The sequence below is a fragment of the Podarcis liolepis genome (genome assembly GCF_965112155.1).
Source record: "Podarcis liolepis genome assembly, chromosome: Z".
NCBI lineage: Eukaryota > Metazoa > Chordata > Lepidosauria > Squamata > Lacertidae > Podarcis > Podarcis liolepis.
In genome coordinates, this window is record NC_139570.1 from 22,569,204 (window position 1) to 22,586,035 (window position 16,832).

Below are 16,832 nucleotides of genomic sequence, written 5' to 3' on the forward strand. Positions count from 1 at the left end.
TTCTCTCTGCCCAAAGAGTCACTTGTGTAGGTTGGCTTTAATGGGAATTGAAAAACAAAACAATTTTGATGCTGTATGCTATCTATTTATATTCCTAAAAAGAAAAAGAAAAGCATGCTGTATAGCTCCACAAACACCATATGCCTCTATGGGGCGAGGCCACCGTATCAGTGTGTAGTTCTTACTGCCAAAAGTGTCCCTTTTAGGAATCCGTTTCATTACTTCTGCAAACGTTCGTTGAATCTTCTGCTTATTTTAACTGCGATAACGTGCTTCACACAGCTGTTGTTGTTCTTTGTTTCTTTGTTGTTCATCTTGTTTTTATGTTGCTGTTTTTGAAAATTTAATAAAGAAAGAAAGAAGGAATTCTGGTTTAGATTGATGAATTTCACTCCAATTAACTCCAGAACTGAAGCAAGCAGAATACGTCATAGATCTCGGTTCCTCAAGTTCCTTGACATATTTCGGCAAAACTGTTTCCCTTACACTTATGCCTACTGAGAAAACACTGCCAAAAAGAAGAAGCAATTCTGATACAATCATAGGTATAATTGCATGAGGCATTTCATTTTGTTTTATTGGTGCACACACAGACAGGCACCCCTGCCAATTAGTAAAACATAGCACAAAAGAATCTGGATGCAACTGGATGCACAATCACAACAAAGTTGTTCTCTTGCTGAGTTGTATTCATGCATATCTGCACATTGGTAATGAACTGAAGGTTTGATAATTGGTGCTGAAGTGTGCATGTGGTGCCTTATATACATTCAGAAATAAACATCAGAACAATTGGGATTGGGGATTACTATTCCATTTATTGGTCCATTTTGTTTTAGGCAATCCAGGACTCCCAAATCTGGGGTTTGATGTTACCTCTTGAAATTGCACTGCAGTTATCAAGCAGTTGCACTATACAGACAAAACTGCATAGATTGAGAACAGGCCTTGTGGTTTGATCAATGCAAATTTACTTCCTTTGCTTTTCAATTTTCCTTTTTTGGCCTATTAATCCTAAATTTCTGGAGAACTGCACTAGCTGTGATAAACAATTTTTTGATACCTGAAAATCCCAAAATAATATTGTTATATCACCTTATAGACCTTTGTCAATTAAATGTATTCGTCTGCCACCTAGTGGGCATTACTAAGAAATGTGTGCAGAGAATGAGGATAAATGAAGGCATAGAGTCAATGAATGTTTCTGCACCACGTGTAAAGTGGTTGTGCAATGAAGACATAGTTATAGAAAGAGAGAGATAACTTGTGAGCATTTTGTTACTGATAGTGGTTTTTATTTGAGGGTGGTAGAGTTAAAAAGAGCTGTGATTAACAGTGTATAGCAGAAGACCATGAGTCTGTCCCAAGTATTCTCCAAAAGTTGATACCTACTGTTTGCTTTCTGGGGAAAAAGACTGGGGGTTCTGCTGAGACTTAGAACCAATTTGTTAGAACCAAAAAGAAACTACTGGTCTTGTCTGGTGGTTTCTGGAATCAAGAGTATTTGCCCTTTTCCCCAGGAAGTTTGGCTTGCCTTATCTCCCCATGGATATTTAAGGAAATCTGGCAAGTCATTCAGGTGACTGAGATTGGCTACCGTTTGAAGCATTGTCTCTCAGTGGTAGAGCATCTGATTTGCATGTATAAGGTCTCAGGCTCATTCCTTGACATCTCCAGGTAGGCTTGGGAATGCCCCTGTCTGAAACGCTGGAGAGTCTTTTCTAGTCAGTGTAGCTAGATGGATCAATGGTTTGACTTGGTATAAGCCACCTTCTTTTGTACTCATTGAGACTGGTGTTTAAAGACACTCTACTGCGTGTCTCTCAATAAACTTTCCGTTAACTGAGCTACCTTTGTCAAGGTGTGTGAGTTGGTACTTTTTACTCCAAGTACTGCCAGCTGTCTTGTTTGAAAACAGTGAGAAAGTGACCACTGTAAGCAGATGAAAACATTAGCAGAATTTTAATAATACTCATAATAAATGCTATGGACCGTATGGAGTAATACTATGGATTATGAAATAATATGCAGTTGAAAATGTTGACAATAGGACCCATGGAGGGGATGGTGGGAAGTCAGGAGATTCAGAGAACTATCTAAATATGGATATACATTTGGTATTGTTATAACTTTACACTTGTAAAATCAAATAAAAAAATATTTCAAACAGAAAAAAGAAAACAGTGAGAAAGCATACTCTTGTAATTCCTTTATGATATATTTTTTTGCTTGTTTGTACACCCCCACCCACATAAAAGAAAGAAAAAGAAATGTCACTATTGCAAAGGATTCAAACATGCAGCCTGCTCTAGCTATGTGAAAAGAAGTTGCAATATTACCAGTAGCAGCTATGGGATGCAAACAACCATTTTTCTGCTCTCAATCTCTCTGTCTCTCTCTCTCTGAGCACCCTTGACTGGACTGCCTTTGCCAACCTGGTGCTCTCTGTGTATTTTAGGCTGCAATTTTCATCAGCATCAGCCCCAGCCAGCACTGGCAAAGGTTGTCCTAGCTAATTAATAGTGTGAGAGCTGCTGTAATAACCAGATAGCTAATATTACTGAACTGCAGTTTTCTATAATATTCTACTGTGGTTTTACAGATTCATTGCACACACACACTTGCTATTTTTGTAAACCACATATAGACTATTTTTTGAATTTTATGTCTTCGTATTTAGTATTTATCATCTTAGTATCTGGTGTCTTGTTATTTTATATTTAGAATTTAGTGTTTTGGACTGCAACATTTTGGGGGGTTTTGTTATTTCTGGGATGGGTTTTTTATGTTTAATGTTTAATGTTTTGGACAGTGACCTCCATCAACCCCAGCCATTATGTATTGACTGGGGCTAATGGAAGCTGAAATTCAAAAAGCATTTGAGAGTGCCAAGCTGGCAGAGTCTGGACTAGAGCTAAGAAGAGTGTCTGAACCTTCATTTCCACTATAAGAGAACAATTGATTGCAAATACCTGCAGATAAAATGCAAAGAGGGGCAATAAAGAACCCAATGGCATTAATTTTGAGCAACTAAAGCTGCAATCCCAATACAAGCTTAGTATTCCATTGAACATGGATGTCTCTATTTTCATTGGAGAAATGCTGGAAGATGTGGCATGATGGAACATAGTTGGAGGGTATGACACAATGAAACCTATGTATACTGGGCAGATTTACCATTTCTTAGACAAGGTAGCAGGAGGAGAAAATGACAATTTCCCCCTGAAAGCTGTTTTTATTTCTCTAGATTTTGCCATTGTTGTTGTTTAGTCATTTAGTCGTGTCCGACTCTTCGTGACCCCATGGACCAGAGCACTCCAGGCACTCCAGTCTTCCACTGCCTCCCGCAGTTTGGTCAAACTCATGTTGGTAGCTTTGAGGACACTGTCCAACCATCTCGTCCTCTGTCGTCCCCTTCTCCTTTCCCAACATCAGGGTCTTTTCCAGGGAGTCTTCTCTTCTCATGAGGTGACCAAAGTACTGGAGTCTCAGCTTCGTGATCTGTCCTTCCAGTGAGCACTCAGGGCTGATTTCCTTAAGAATTCGTAGGTTTGATCTTCTTGCAGTCCATGGGACTCTCAAGAGTCTCCTCCAGCACCATAATTCAAAAGCATCAATTCTTCGGCGATCGGCCTTCTTTATGGTCCAGCTCTCACTTCCATACATCACTACAGTGGTACCTCAGGTTAAGTACTTAATTCGTTGAGGAGATACGCACTTAACCTGAAACTGTTCTTAACCTGAAGCACCACTTTAGCTAATGGGGCCTCCTACTGCTGCTGCACCGCTGGAGCCCGATTTCTGTTCTCATCCTGAAGCAAAGTTCTTAACCTGAAGCACTATTTCTGGGTTAGTGGAGTCTGTAACCTGAAGCGTTTGTAACCTGAGGTACCACTGTACTGGGAAAACCATAGCTTTAACTATACAGACCTTTGTTGGCAAGGTGATATCTCTGCTTTTTAAGATGCTGTCTAGGTTAGTCATTGCTTTCCTCCCAAGAAGCAGGCATCTTTTAATTTTGTGGCTGCTGTCACCATCTGCAGTGATCATGGAGTCCAAGAAAGTAAAATCTCTCACTGCCTCCATTTCTTCCCCTTCTATTTGCCAGGAGGTGATGGGACCAGTGGCCATGATCTTCGTTTTTTTGATGTTGAGCTTCAAACCATATTTTGCATTAGCATTATGTTTAAACCAAAATGAAATCAGTTGCATCTTAAGCAGTTGCAACCACCCCCTGAGACCTAATGGTGAAGGGCAGGTAATGATACTTATAATGTTGATATGACTATTACTGTATATCTTTAGTACAGGAGAGATGAAACTGTGTCTCTCCAGGTCTTACTGTACTCCAACTCCCATCAGCCCCAGCCAGCATAGCCAACAGTCAGGGCTGATGTGAGTCGTGATCTGTCAACATCTGGTGGGCACCAGGTTCCATCTGCCTGCTTTAGAGTAAAAGCAGTGATGCTTGACAGCTGTTTACAACTGCAAGTTGCCTTTGTTTCACAATGATTTCAAAAATAATAATAGTATATAGCAATAACATATGCAATTACTTTATACAAATTGAGCAATTGGCTTTAGAAATCCAGTCCTAGTCAGGAGCAATCTATCCTCTTTAATTTCTTCCCTGTTATGCCAAACATCAGAGTGCATTGTCAGAAAAGTTTAGATAAAATGAAGAGACATTGCGATGAGCACGCTGGATGTCAGCATGGTTCATAACATGTTTGCAAGTGATCAAAAATTATCGGCTTTTCTCTAATGCCTCAAGATAAAAACAAATGATTTCCCCGTGTCTGCTATGCAATTTATCCTGCTGTCTGCCAAAATATATTTTTTGGCAATGGCTGGAAGGAGGAAAATTGAAAACTGTTTTGGAAAATATGAATAGAGCAGGAAGGACAAAATCTTAAACACGGCATTGTTGATAGATTTTGTTTCTCCAAACTGGAAAAAGGCGACCCTGTTCTGACTGAAGGCAAATGCGTTGGAAGCTTAATACAGTTCTACAAACTGTGTTCCTGGACACATGAAAGATACCCATCTTCAGCTGAGAGCACAGGGACAAATGGCAGTTTCTAGAATGCACAGGAAATCAATACAAGGACAATGATACACAATTTTTGATATATCAGTATAGATATAACAACAGGTGAGGACATTCTCTTTACTGCAGGCAGTCTGTGATCTCCCATCAGTCTGAACCTGGTCAACAGGGATGATGGAAGTTGCACTCCCAGCAGCACCTGGAAGTCTGCAGATTCTCCCACCCTTGTTTTACTGCATTGCCCAAGTAAGGAAGATAGAAAACTGTTTTATCCACAGTTGTTTTCTAAAGGACTCTGAGCTCCTTAATGAATAACTTGTTGTGACGTGGGGTTTGTGATTTCAGCTCTCTTGATATAACATGCTGGAGACAGTTCTCTGGTAACACTTCTTTATTAAAGCAACAAGACTAAAGACTGGGGAGAGGAAAGCTCCATTTATAGGGACAGGGAACTAGCAAGAAAGGATACATTTTGGAGGGAACAATATCAGGCAATCACAGTCCTGCCTTTTGGAGGGAACCAATAAGACAGAGGATCCAAATACAGCAGCTTAAATGAACCAATAGTAGCTGTACCCTCTGGAACCAAAAGGCAGTTACTTTACCCTAATGCAAATACAGACAACCATAATACAGATATAAAATCCTTTGACTCAATACACAACATAACTGTTGGTTGTTTTCTGCTACTATAAACTGTTATAACCTTAGATCAGGTAACTAAGGTATTGAGTTGCAAATCCGTCATCTTGGAAGGGTGGTGGCTGTAGAAGGATGTAAATGAAGTTCTCCAGAAGGGAGAGTAAAAAGCCTAAGGCCAATGGAGGCTGGAATGCAGGCTGTGGAGAAAGAGAGAGAGACCTTTGCTTATATGTCTGTTCAGATTATTTCATATTTTGTAAGATGCCGCACCTGCACATTGTATGTACATGTACAATACATTGTATGGATATTTCGGCTGTGTCTATGATGCTTATGTTTTGTTTTGAAGAATTCTGCCAGTAAAAGTTTGAATACTATATTTAAGGGCCTGGACAATGAGTCATTTCCAAAAGGAGGCAGTTCTTATGCTTCCATTTGCTTCGAACTGTGCAATATTAATTTCTGCAAAAGACTTGCCAAGTCTAACTTAGAGATGGTGGTGCTTGAATCTGAACCTAGAGCTTTTGACATGCAAATCATGTGCTCTATCATGGAGATACGATTCTACCTCACCTGTTGACTATGCCAATCCCAGGTGGGGGGTTTTTGTGGGTGAGGGCAGTGGGTATGTTCATTCTTGGATAAGGCAAGAGCTAGTGAGCAAAAAGCCAGAAGCTCCTCCTCCTCCTCCTCCTCCTCCTCCTCCTCCTAGGGTTATCATATTTCTAAAAGTAAAAACCAGGACACCCCAAAAGTTACTGAGCTTATGGCAGCCCTACCTCCTTCTCTTTTTGCATGGTTTTGTTTTCCAGAAAAAACCCAGAATACATATAAATACATCAAAACTAATGGTCCCTTCCTGAAATCCAAATCTTGATTGCTCAGCCAAGGCCATCACCATTCAATAGCACAATGAAAAAAGGAGATAAAACACAGTCCACTATAAATATCCAATATACATCCAGTATCTTTACAATTAACCCCCCCCCCCATAATACTCATTACAGAAGTGTCTAAAACAGCATCTCACACCTATGTTCTACCCACATGACCAGTGGCAGTGAATACTGCTTGCTGTAAATCACAAGTGCAGAGAGCACTGCTGTAGCACTTAGGTCGTACCTATGGGATTCCCACGGGCATCTGATTGGCCACTGTGTGAACAGCACACTGAACTATATAGACCTTTTGCCACATAGCCAGCTCAAGACATTTTGCTGCCTGAGGTGAAGGACAAAACTGCACTGGAGGCCTTCCACTGCACTGGAGGGCAGAAAGTTAGCACAGAGGGTACAGCGCACACCACATGGCACTCACAACTGCATTCCCTCCCCGCACCTCACCATTGCCACCTGAGGCAGCTGACTCACTCTGCCTCATCACAAGGCCAGCCCTATTGGGTCTGACAAAGCAAGGCTGTGTGTGTGTGTGTGTGTGTGTGTGTGTGTGTGTGTGTGTATTATTCAACCCTGCTATTGGGGATTCTCCAGCCTCTTTCATTTTTCTAAATTGTTCGGGCAATCAATCAAAAGGGAATCAGCCCATTCTTCTTCTTCTTTTGACAGAAAAAGTAACACCAAAAAAACTATCTGGGTCAAATATGGTTGTCTGGGCCTGATTTTTCAGAAATAGACCTGTGCACCCTCTCCTATCCAATGCCTGTTGTCCCACAATCCTTTTCCAAACTGCCTTCTACACTGCAAAAAAGAGTTTCTGCCTTCACAACACTTATTCCATTGTTGAATTATTGGCTTGGAGACCTCCATGGAAGTGGCACCCCCAGCATTTTAGTCTAACCCCCCCTTTTTTTGCCAGCACAAATACCTCTCTGGACAGACATCTTCCTTTTCAGAATACCTCCTCCACCCACCCAATAAAGAGATTAATTTTAGCCAGGGGGTAAAGACTTAATACCCCCCTTCCCCGATTTCCACAACACACTGTTGTTAAGTGCTTATTACCTGTTTTGCATACCACGAACCCTTTCAACAAATTGCTTCCACACTACACTCTTAACTTTTGGAGGGAAATTTTCAAAGTCCAAGGGTTAAGAAATTTAAACGTTTAAAGAGTCATGAAATGGACCGTTTCCGCTTCCCATCTGGCTTTTATCAATTTTAAGTCAGTTTCAGAAGTACTGCTACACAATCAAAACATACAATCTCCCTTAGTCGGATAATTCAATTTTATAAATGAATTACTTATGTGCCTATAAGTAAATGCATTCCTATGCAGGGAGATATTGACTGCTGTCAATGAAATAATCAAGTCCAGGGAGGGGTGGGGGAGCTGTCCCTGGAAGTGGTCTGAGCTCCAGAGGGCTCATAGTATGCTAGCCTTGGGTCCAAAGGAGGGTAGAGGCAGAATTCACATCTGTATTTAAAACAAAACAAAACAAAACAAAAACCCACGTCTTTACAAGCAAGAAACCCTGGCAGGCCTCAAATTACTACTGCTTATTGATGGAACCAAATGCCTTCCCTACAGGGCTGAGTTATGGGCGATGGAAATCTTGCTTGCTAATAGGTTCAAAATTGTTTCAAATTTGGGCATGACCCAGTCAAAGTTAAGCACGTTCAAGGTGCTTATTAAGAACTCATGTGGATCTTTTCTGCAGGAACCTCCCTGCCTATGATGGTGGCTGTGTGTCCTACTTTGTAGAGGGCAGATGTTTATTGGAAGAGCTGTCATTGGACTGTCTTCTCTTTGGAAGGCTATTCAGTCAAAGTCTGGGTTAAAGATATAGAGTCATAAGGAGGGCGAGCAGGAGGAGGGGCCTTGAAGTTTCCCATCAACCATGGTTTCCTGGATGGCACACTAAGAAAAAACACAGACCATAGTCTCCTCTGCTAGGATGAAATGTACTGTTACTTCTGTTCAAATGACGGTAATTGTTTTAGAAATTTGCATCCATAAATGATGTATTATACTTCTATTTAAATTACAGTAATTATTTCTAAATTTGCAACCCTACAGACTATTTATTTATTTATACATACCCCGACTTTTCCCCTGATGGGACGCAAGGCAACATACAGATAAAAAATAAGGACTGCTAAAAACAGAAGAATCAGTCATTAAAATGCTATTAAACATTGATAGAATTCAAATTACAAACATACAAAATCTGCTTTAAACATACCAGTAAAAAACAGCATGACACCAACCCTTTAATGAAAAGGAGTCAGTCCCTCAAAGCCTGTTGGAACAAGAGCTTCACCTGCCGGCAGAAGGACAGGAAGGTGGAAGCCAGCCTAGCTTCCCTAGGGAGCAAGTTCTAAAATCTGGGAGCAGCTACTGAGAAGTCCCTTGGGAAATTTAGTGAAAAGCAGCATCCTGTTCGTTGGCAGTGTGTTCCCAATGCCAATGTTGTTTCGCAATGCCTAGCCTAATACAGCTGAAAGGGTCAGGTGCTCTTGTCCATGCCACTGCCAGTCCAACCAACACAGCTGCTAGGGTCAACCCTATCATTAGGCAGAATGAGGCAGCTATCTCAGGTGGCTGATGCTAGGGAATGGGAGTGGTGGCAAGGTGTTGGAGGACAAAGGTGTCTGTGCCACCTCATCTGCCTGGCATCTCCTCAGATAGCAGGCTGCCCTTAGGTGCAGTGGGCAATGCCATCCCTGCATCAGGGTGGAAGTGAGATTAAATTGCCGCCCTTTTAAAAGTTTTTGCTTACATATCAAACCTGAATTGCAACTGCACCCGGTGGGATAGATCAGATCCACAGAAAGGTGTGCTCGATACAGAAAAGAGACTGAACTACATAATGGGAAGTCTCTGAGTCTAAGGAACTGAGGCAGATAGTGGAGATGAGAGATGAACTTCTAGGCCTAATGGACAAATTAAAGGTAAAGGGACCCCTGACCATTAGGTCCAGTCATGGCCGACTCTGGGGTTGCGGCGCTCATCTCGCTTTATTGGCCAATGGAGCCGGCATATAGCTCCCGGGTCATGTGGCCAGCATGACTAAGCCGCTTCTTGCGAAACCAAAGCAGCGCACGGAAACACTGTTTACCTTCCCCCAGGAGTGCTACCTATTTATCTACTTGCACTTTGACGTGCTTTCAAACTGCTACGTTGGCAGGAGCAGGGACCGAGCAACGGGAGCTCACCCCATTGCGGGGATTCGAACCACCGACTTTCTGATCGGCAAGTCCTGGGCTCTGTGGTTTAACCCACAGCGCCACTCTTGTCCTTAATGGAAAAAATAAAGGCTGACAAATATCTGAACCCAGATGGTGTCCACCGGAGAGTTCTCAAGGAACTCAAATGAGAAATTGCTTGTCTTCTATGTAACTTGTTCATCGGATCAGCCTCCAGGATTGGAAGATTGGAAAGTAGCCAAGATGAACGTGTCCTGGGAAAAGTGGAGGAAAGTTGGTAACTTTGGGCCAATCAGGATTCCTAAATGTGAGGAAAACCTCTATTGCAATTATTAATATTGTGCATATGGAAGCAATAGGATGCATTAAAAACTACTCTTCTTGAAATAAACATTGTCCAGTCAAAAAATATGGTTCCAAAGCTTTACTAACAGAACTTGTTCCAAAACAGACACTCAAAACATTGAAGTTGCATCCAAATAGTTGCATAATATCACGTGCTTCTCCAAGCACAGGTACAGCATCTTAGATATATGAAATTACTTCATCCAGAGCTGGAAACAAAGCTCTGCCTCTGCCGCAGCCTCCATTACAGCCTAAGAATGTATTCTTAGAGAAAATCATTTGCATACCTTTCTACCCAACTGCTTCAGAGAGAGAACAATGATGAAATCACACAAAATGGAGATTTGCAACTGAATACCCCATGTGATCTAAGTTAAATACAGTGGTGCCTCTGGTTGCAAATGGGATCCGTTCCGGAGTCCTGTCCGCAACCTGAAAAGAATGCAACTCGCATCTGTGCACGCGCGGGTTGCAATTCGCTGCTTCTGGGCATGCGCATGACATCATTTTGCGCATCTGCACATGCGTGAGCAGCGAAACCTGGAAGTAACCATTTCCGGTACTTCCGGGTCACCGCGGGACACAACCTGAAAATGTGCAACCTGTAGCAAACGTAACATGAGGTATGACTGTACATCACGAAAGCTGGCAGAGATACATTCTAAGTTAATTATCAACTGTTAAGCACTCAGCTGGTCTTGCTTAGCTTCAGTGGAATTATCCAATGTTAAACCTTTAGCAATACGCATACAGAGTTACTTTCCATTTCAATATACAATTAAACAATATGCAATTAAACAATTATACAGTGGTGCCCCGCAAGACGAATGCCTCGCAAGACAAAAAACTCGCTAGACGAAAGGTTTTTTCATTTGCGATTTGCCTCGCAAGACGAATTCCCCTATGGGCTTGCTTCGCAAGACGAAAACGTCTCGCGAGTTTGTTAAACCGTTTAAACCGTGCTTCGCAAGAAGAAAAATTCGCTAGACGGCAAAAATTGTGGAACGAATTAATTTCGTCTTGCGGGGCACCACTGTATTTAACAAGCCCTACGTGTATGTAGTCTGGCCAGTCAGGGTTTCTCATCACAAGGAAGACTCCTATGTACATACAGTTTGGCCATCAGTTTCCCCAGTCCTACACATGTACAGCCACCCTCAGTACCTGTTCATTCAGACCAACCATGCAGCAGAGGGTGTGGTGATCTGTGGGGACATGTCCCTTATACTTTTGGTGTTATGGAATTGGAATTGGGCGATTCCTCCCTATGCATTCTTCTAAGCATAGGGGAAGTAGTTTGAACCTAGGTTCCCTGCTCCGAAAACAAAAGCCTCATAATTAAATTTATTATTTTGTTTATTTTATTTCTTTACTTCTCTTCATCCAAGGATCACAGGGTGGTTTACAATATAAAAACACAGAAATTCATAGCATAGTAACAAATGAAAACAATACCCCACCCTCCCAACTATTTTGAAAAACCATGCCTTGCCTTTTTCTTTTTCCACCATCCTGTAGAACAACTTTCACCAAACATCACCCCAGATGATTTGGGCAACAAGTCTCATCAAACCCACCCAACAGGGTCATTGTAGTCCAAACCATCTTGAGAGGGCATCTGTACAATATCTGCATTCACCCTAAATATGATTAGAGCACAAATAATAGAATTGTAGAATTGAGGAGCTGGAAGGGACCCTGAGGGTCATCTAGTCCAACCCCCTGCAATGCAGGAATCTCAACTGAAGCATTCATGACAGAGGGCCATCCCACAATCTGTGTTGATGCAGAGACCTAGGTTCACATATTCAGAGACAGGGGCCATATAGGTGAGGGGAAAAGGGAGATCTTACATTTCCATTTGTTGTTCCACCTACTTCTGCCTCTGGCCCTGACCACCATTGGCATGTGGCTCCGGGAGGGTTGCTCAGAAGGGAATGTGGCCCTTGTGCCGAAAAAGTTTCCCATCCCCAATCTACAGGATTTTCTTTGCCATCTTCCCAACAAATTGTGGTCCTGAGGTCACATCTATCTTCCACACCTCAAAGATAACAGCCAGTAATGGCCAACCCAACTTTCAGTTTCATAGTAGGGTTGCTTCTGTGTGAGTTGGGCCTATGTACACACTAAGGGCCCCATCAAATCTGGAACCAGCCCTACTGTGACTGGTGGTAATAGTTTTTGCCAGCATGTCTGCACAAATTTCCCTGTTCAGAAAAGCCTTTTGGTCTTTGAGAAACTACCACCCTGTAAGAGCTAATAGACCATCTTGGAAAATTCCACTCATGGGACCACGAAATAGAGAATATTGTTATGAATTCAAGTGTTAAAATTTAACCATGTCTTCTAATTCTTGGAATCGCTAGGCTGGCCTCCTGGTGAGGTGATAGCCTGGGTGGAGAGCCATTATGGGGGAACAAAAGAGGCTCTGTACGAGATGGAAAGTGTGTGAGGGCTCCTTCCCTCAACAGATGAAGCCAGAGTTTAGGATCAAAAGCTGCATTGAAGTGAGATAGAGGAGAAAGCAGCAAGCTGGAGAGAAAGGGCAATGTTTGATTTCAGTTTGAATCCAGGGTTGCTGCTGTGGAAGAAACAAGACCCTTTTGGGATGTCAATGCTTGTGAGCCCCTCCATCATAGACTCAGGTTGTACATACGTGTAAATAAAGCACATATCATAAAGATGCCACAGTCTCTCTCATTCTAAAAGGAAACATGAACCCTGGGTAAGTGCTTGGAACTCTTGGAATCTTGTACCGCTCCAAGATTGGGGTGATGTACAACAAATCATAGGGCAGCGACCTGGAAATGGATATTTTCTGCTATTGCCTCTGAATTGGGGAATGCTATTCTCTCTGCCATTTAACAACTCTCAGTTGCTTCAGACATCTTGTGAAGACTTACTATTTGCCTAGGCTTTTCCTGACCCGGGGTTACATGTTTACATCCCTTTATGTGTTTTTATACTGCTGTTTTACTGGTTTGAGGTTATCTTTTTGTTTTAATGCTTTGATGACACATTGTATGGTTTTTATACTACACCATACACAACTTGGAGGTTTTTGAAATATCAAGCGGTTCATAAAAAGCCTTTAAATAAGTAATAAATGTTCTAGAAAGAAAACAATATAAATCCTATTCAGCAACTTTGACAGGTTTTGAGGTGCTTTTGTGAGGTGCTTACATTTCAGGACTACTGGGTCAGGGTTGGTTGTGGGCAGGGGAAACAACATCTAGAATAATAAATCTGTACCGTTATTCAGGCCCTAAAATGGGTGGAGGTTGATAAGCTTCTCTGCAGTCAGCTCTCCGCAAAGTTCAGGAGGTCCCTCTTTCCATGGGGGAAGTGCTTTAATCAAGATTACACCCCCCCCCCCTTGAAGTAATTGGAGCTCTTCCTGAGTTTTCCTCCACTTTCCTTTAGGATGAAATTATCAAATTTCCATGGCAATTAAATGGAAAAGTTTGAACATATGGATCACTTCGTACAATAGATGGCATGAAGCAAGTGAAATTAAGTAGAAAGAATATGGAGGGGATCCCCAGGAAGGATTTCCACCACTGAAACATCAACCTGTTCTAAATCTGCGATTATCAAAGCCACTTCAAATGCATTTCCATCTATCAGTTCTAATCTTTTGTCACTAGCTAAACAAACTCCAACTGAAATGTTGGACGATGATCTAAAGCACAAACTTGCAGAGGGGAATGAATTAATTAGGCAATTAAGAGGAAAGCAAATAGCCTGCACATTAATGTTAGCCAGACTGAAATAATTTTCTGCCCTTCCAGGATGGCTATATTTCTAGGTGGGACAGATTAGGGGCCCTGAAGCAATTGCAGTTTTGGGGAGTCCCTGGGGTGTGACAATCTCCCTGCCTTTCCATAATATAGGCATATTTTATGCAAAACTCACAACCATTAAAGGAATCTTATTGAAGCTCCTTTCACTTGCCAGCCAGGTAATAATGTGAAATGTGAAATGAAATAATGTCTGCACAGCTTCCTTTAATCTGTGCTTAACACGTCAAATGCATCTCTGTGGCTTCCCTTGAGGTCTGCTGGACTTGGCTGATCAACGCTGAAGTACACTGTGCGGTGATTTAATAAGAGCTAAGTCAGAGTCCTGCTGGATCACACCAAAGGCCTATCTGGTCCAGCAGCCTGTCCTCACAGTAGCTGATCAGATGACTACTAGGGGAAGCCTATAGCAGAACCTGAGCACAGCAGCCCTCTTTCAACTTGTGACACAGAACATTAGCAGCCATTGATGGCCATATCCTTCATGAAGTACACAGAGTAGTCCTGGATCAGTCACCATCCTTTGGCTTAACATATTTCCCAGGGTTTTTGTGAGGATAAAATGGGGGAAGGGGAGGAGACTGTGAACGTCTTCTTGGCCTGCTTTGAGGAAAGGTGGGATAGACATGTAATAAGTTAATAACAATGCAACTCAATGCATGCTTACTTGGAAGAAAGCCATAATGTTCAATGTGGCTTTCTTCCCAGTGAGGTCTGTGTAGGATTGAAGCCTAACATCCCATCTCCTTGAAACCCAGTATCCCTGTATCTGCAGGAGTAGGAGAGTTCAGTCTGCATTGACCACAGAACTTCACACTAGTAACCTTGCAACAAAAAGAAGAGAAATAATGGCAAATCTCAAACTAATATATTTTTATACATCGCAAGATACATTTATGTGGAGCAGAGCTCCTGGCTGTGACCATGTAACACCACCACCACCATTATTATTATTAAAATTTGTATAGCTCTCTATACCCATAGATGTCAGGGTGGTTCACAACATAAAATTACTGTATTTTTCGCTCCATAGGGCGCACCGGACCATAGGGCGCACCTAGTTTTTAGGGGGGGGGGGATAAAGAAAAAAAAACCCAGCCGCAGGGCTGGGGCGGGGGAAGCCTGAGCTTCCCCTGACCCCAGCCCCCAGAACAGGTCCAGGAGCAGCGGAAAGATTGTGCGCAACCTCGTTGCCGCTCCCAGAGCTTGTGGGGCTGGGGACGGGGGAAGTCCGAGCTTCCCCCGACCCCAGCCCAAAGAACAGGCTGCTATCCGCAAGCCTTCGGAGCCCAAAGGCTTGCGGATAGCTGCCTGCAGCCTGAAGCCCGGGGAGCGCAGCGCCAACTCCCGCCTCACTCAAAAGGTTTGTGGATAGCTGCCTGAAGCCTGGAGAGCGAGAGGGGTCGGTGCGCACCAACCCCTCTCGCTCTCCAGGCTTCAGCGAAAGCCTGCATTCGCTCCATAGGACGCACACACATTTCCCCTTCATTTTTGGAGGGGAAAAAGTGTGTCCTATAGAGCGAAAAATATGGTATAATATAAAAAACACAAAATGCATAATAAAATAGTTAAATAACTGCACTGCTTGCATCTGACAATCCATTTAAAAGGAACAAGTTCTGCCCACCCCACTTAAAGGTTGAGCAGAATAGGGGCTACTGACACATCTAACTACCCTCCCAATTAAACACCATGAGCCTGAGTAAATAAGAATGCTTTTGTCTGGCACCTAAAAACAGACAGTGATGGTACCAAGCAGAGTATTTCTGGGCAGAATACTCCCAAATGGAGAGCCACCACTGAAAAGTCATGGGACTCAGCTATATTAGTAAAAATAAACATTGTAAATGTGTTATAACACGGTGACACCAGATGGCACTGTAGAGCTGAAATCAGAACTCTATAAAATTTTCCACTGTGAGCTTTAAAACTGTTTTTCCCAGAGCGTTTCCAGAGCCTTTTTTAAAATAGCTGTGTAGATGCAGCCCTGTTCTCTGCCACCATCCTCCACACTTCACTACTAGGGGGATAAATGCAGGGATGCAATTCAAAGCGGTGAATCCAGAATTTTAAGAATGAAACTCAAAGTGACCTTGGTAGAATAGAAAACTATGCTGAAACTCAAATGAATGAAATTCAAGGGAGAGAAATGTAAAGCCCTGCATTTAGACAACAACAACAACAACAACAACAACAACAACAACAATCAAACATACAAGTTTAATGCTTGGATATTAGGATTGTAGTGGTCCACGAGCACAACATGAGCTAACAGTGTGATGCTGCTGCAAGCTAAAGCAATTTTAGATTGCATCCTTAGAGCTACTGCTTCCAAGTCACGGAAGTAATAATTTCAGTTTAATCTGCTGAGTACTGTGGGCATTTTTGGTTGCCACATTTTAAGAAGGACATAGACAAATTGGAATGTGTTCAGAGGAGAACACCAAAGATATTTGGGGTATGGAAAACAAGTTCCATGATGAAAGTTTGAAAGAACTGGGTATGTTTAGCCTGCAGAAGAGAAAACTGAGAGGGAACACGATCACATTCTTTAAGTACCTGAAGGGCTGGCACATAGGAGAGGGCAACAGGCTTGGTTCCTTCTGCCTCAAAGGACAGAACTAGATCAAATGGGTTTAAGCTGAAAGAGAGCAGATGTAGGCTGAACACTTGGAGAAATTATAAGAGCCGCTCAGCAATGGAACCAATAACCTGGTGGCAGAGTGTCCCTTATTTGAGGCCTTCCTTTAGGAGCTGAACCACCCTGTATTGAGGATTCTCTAGCTCAAGATTTTTGGAATCAAGCAGGGGGATGGAATAGATGGCCTTAGAAGACCCCTTCCAACTCTGGGATCCTATGACTCCAAGTGCGTGAGATCATTTCACTCG

The 16,832-nt window shown here is 42.4% G+C and overlaps 1 protein-coding gene across 6 annotated transcripts in view; it reads right to left on the reverse strand.

Annotated features, from left to right (window-relative positions):
• LOC310698083 (uncharacterized protein) overlaps positions 1-16,832 on the reverse strand; it is a 72,658-nt gene that overhangs the window by 26,346 nt on the left and 29,480 nt on the right. The window contains exon 5 of one of the 6 annotated variants that reach the window (XR_014521294.1): positions 5,722-5,889. The exons of the other annotated variants lie outside the window; for them this stretch is intronic. The gene's annotated coding sequence lies outside the window, so the exon portion shown is untranslated. Of the gene's footprint in view, positions 1-5,721; positions 5,890-16,832 lie in introns of those variants that run through there. 6 annotated transcript variants of the gene reach the window in all.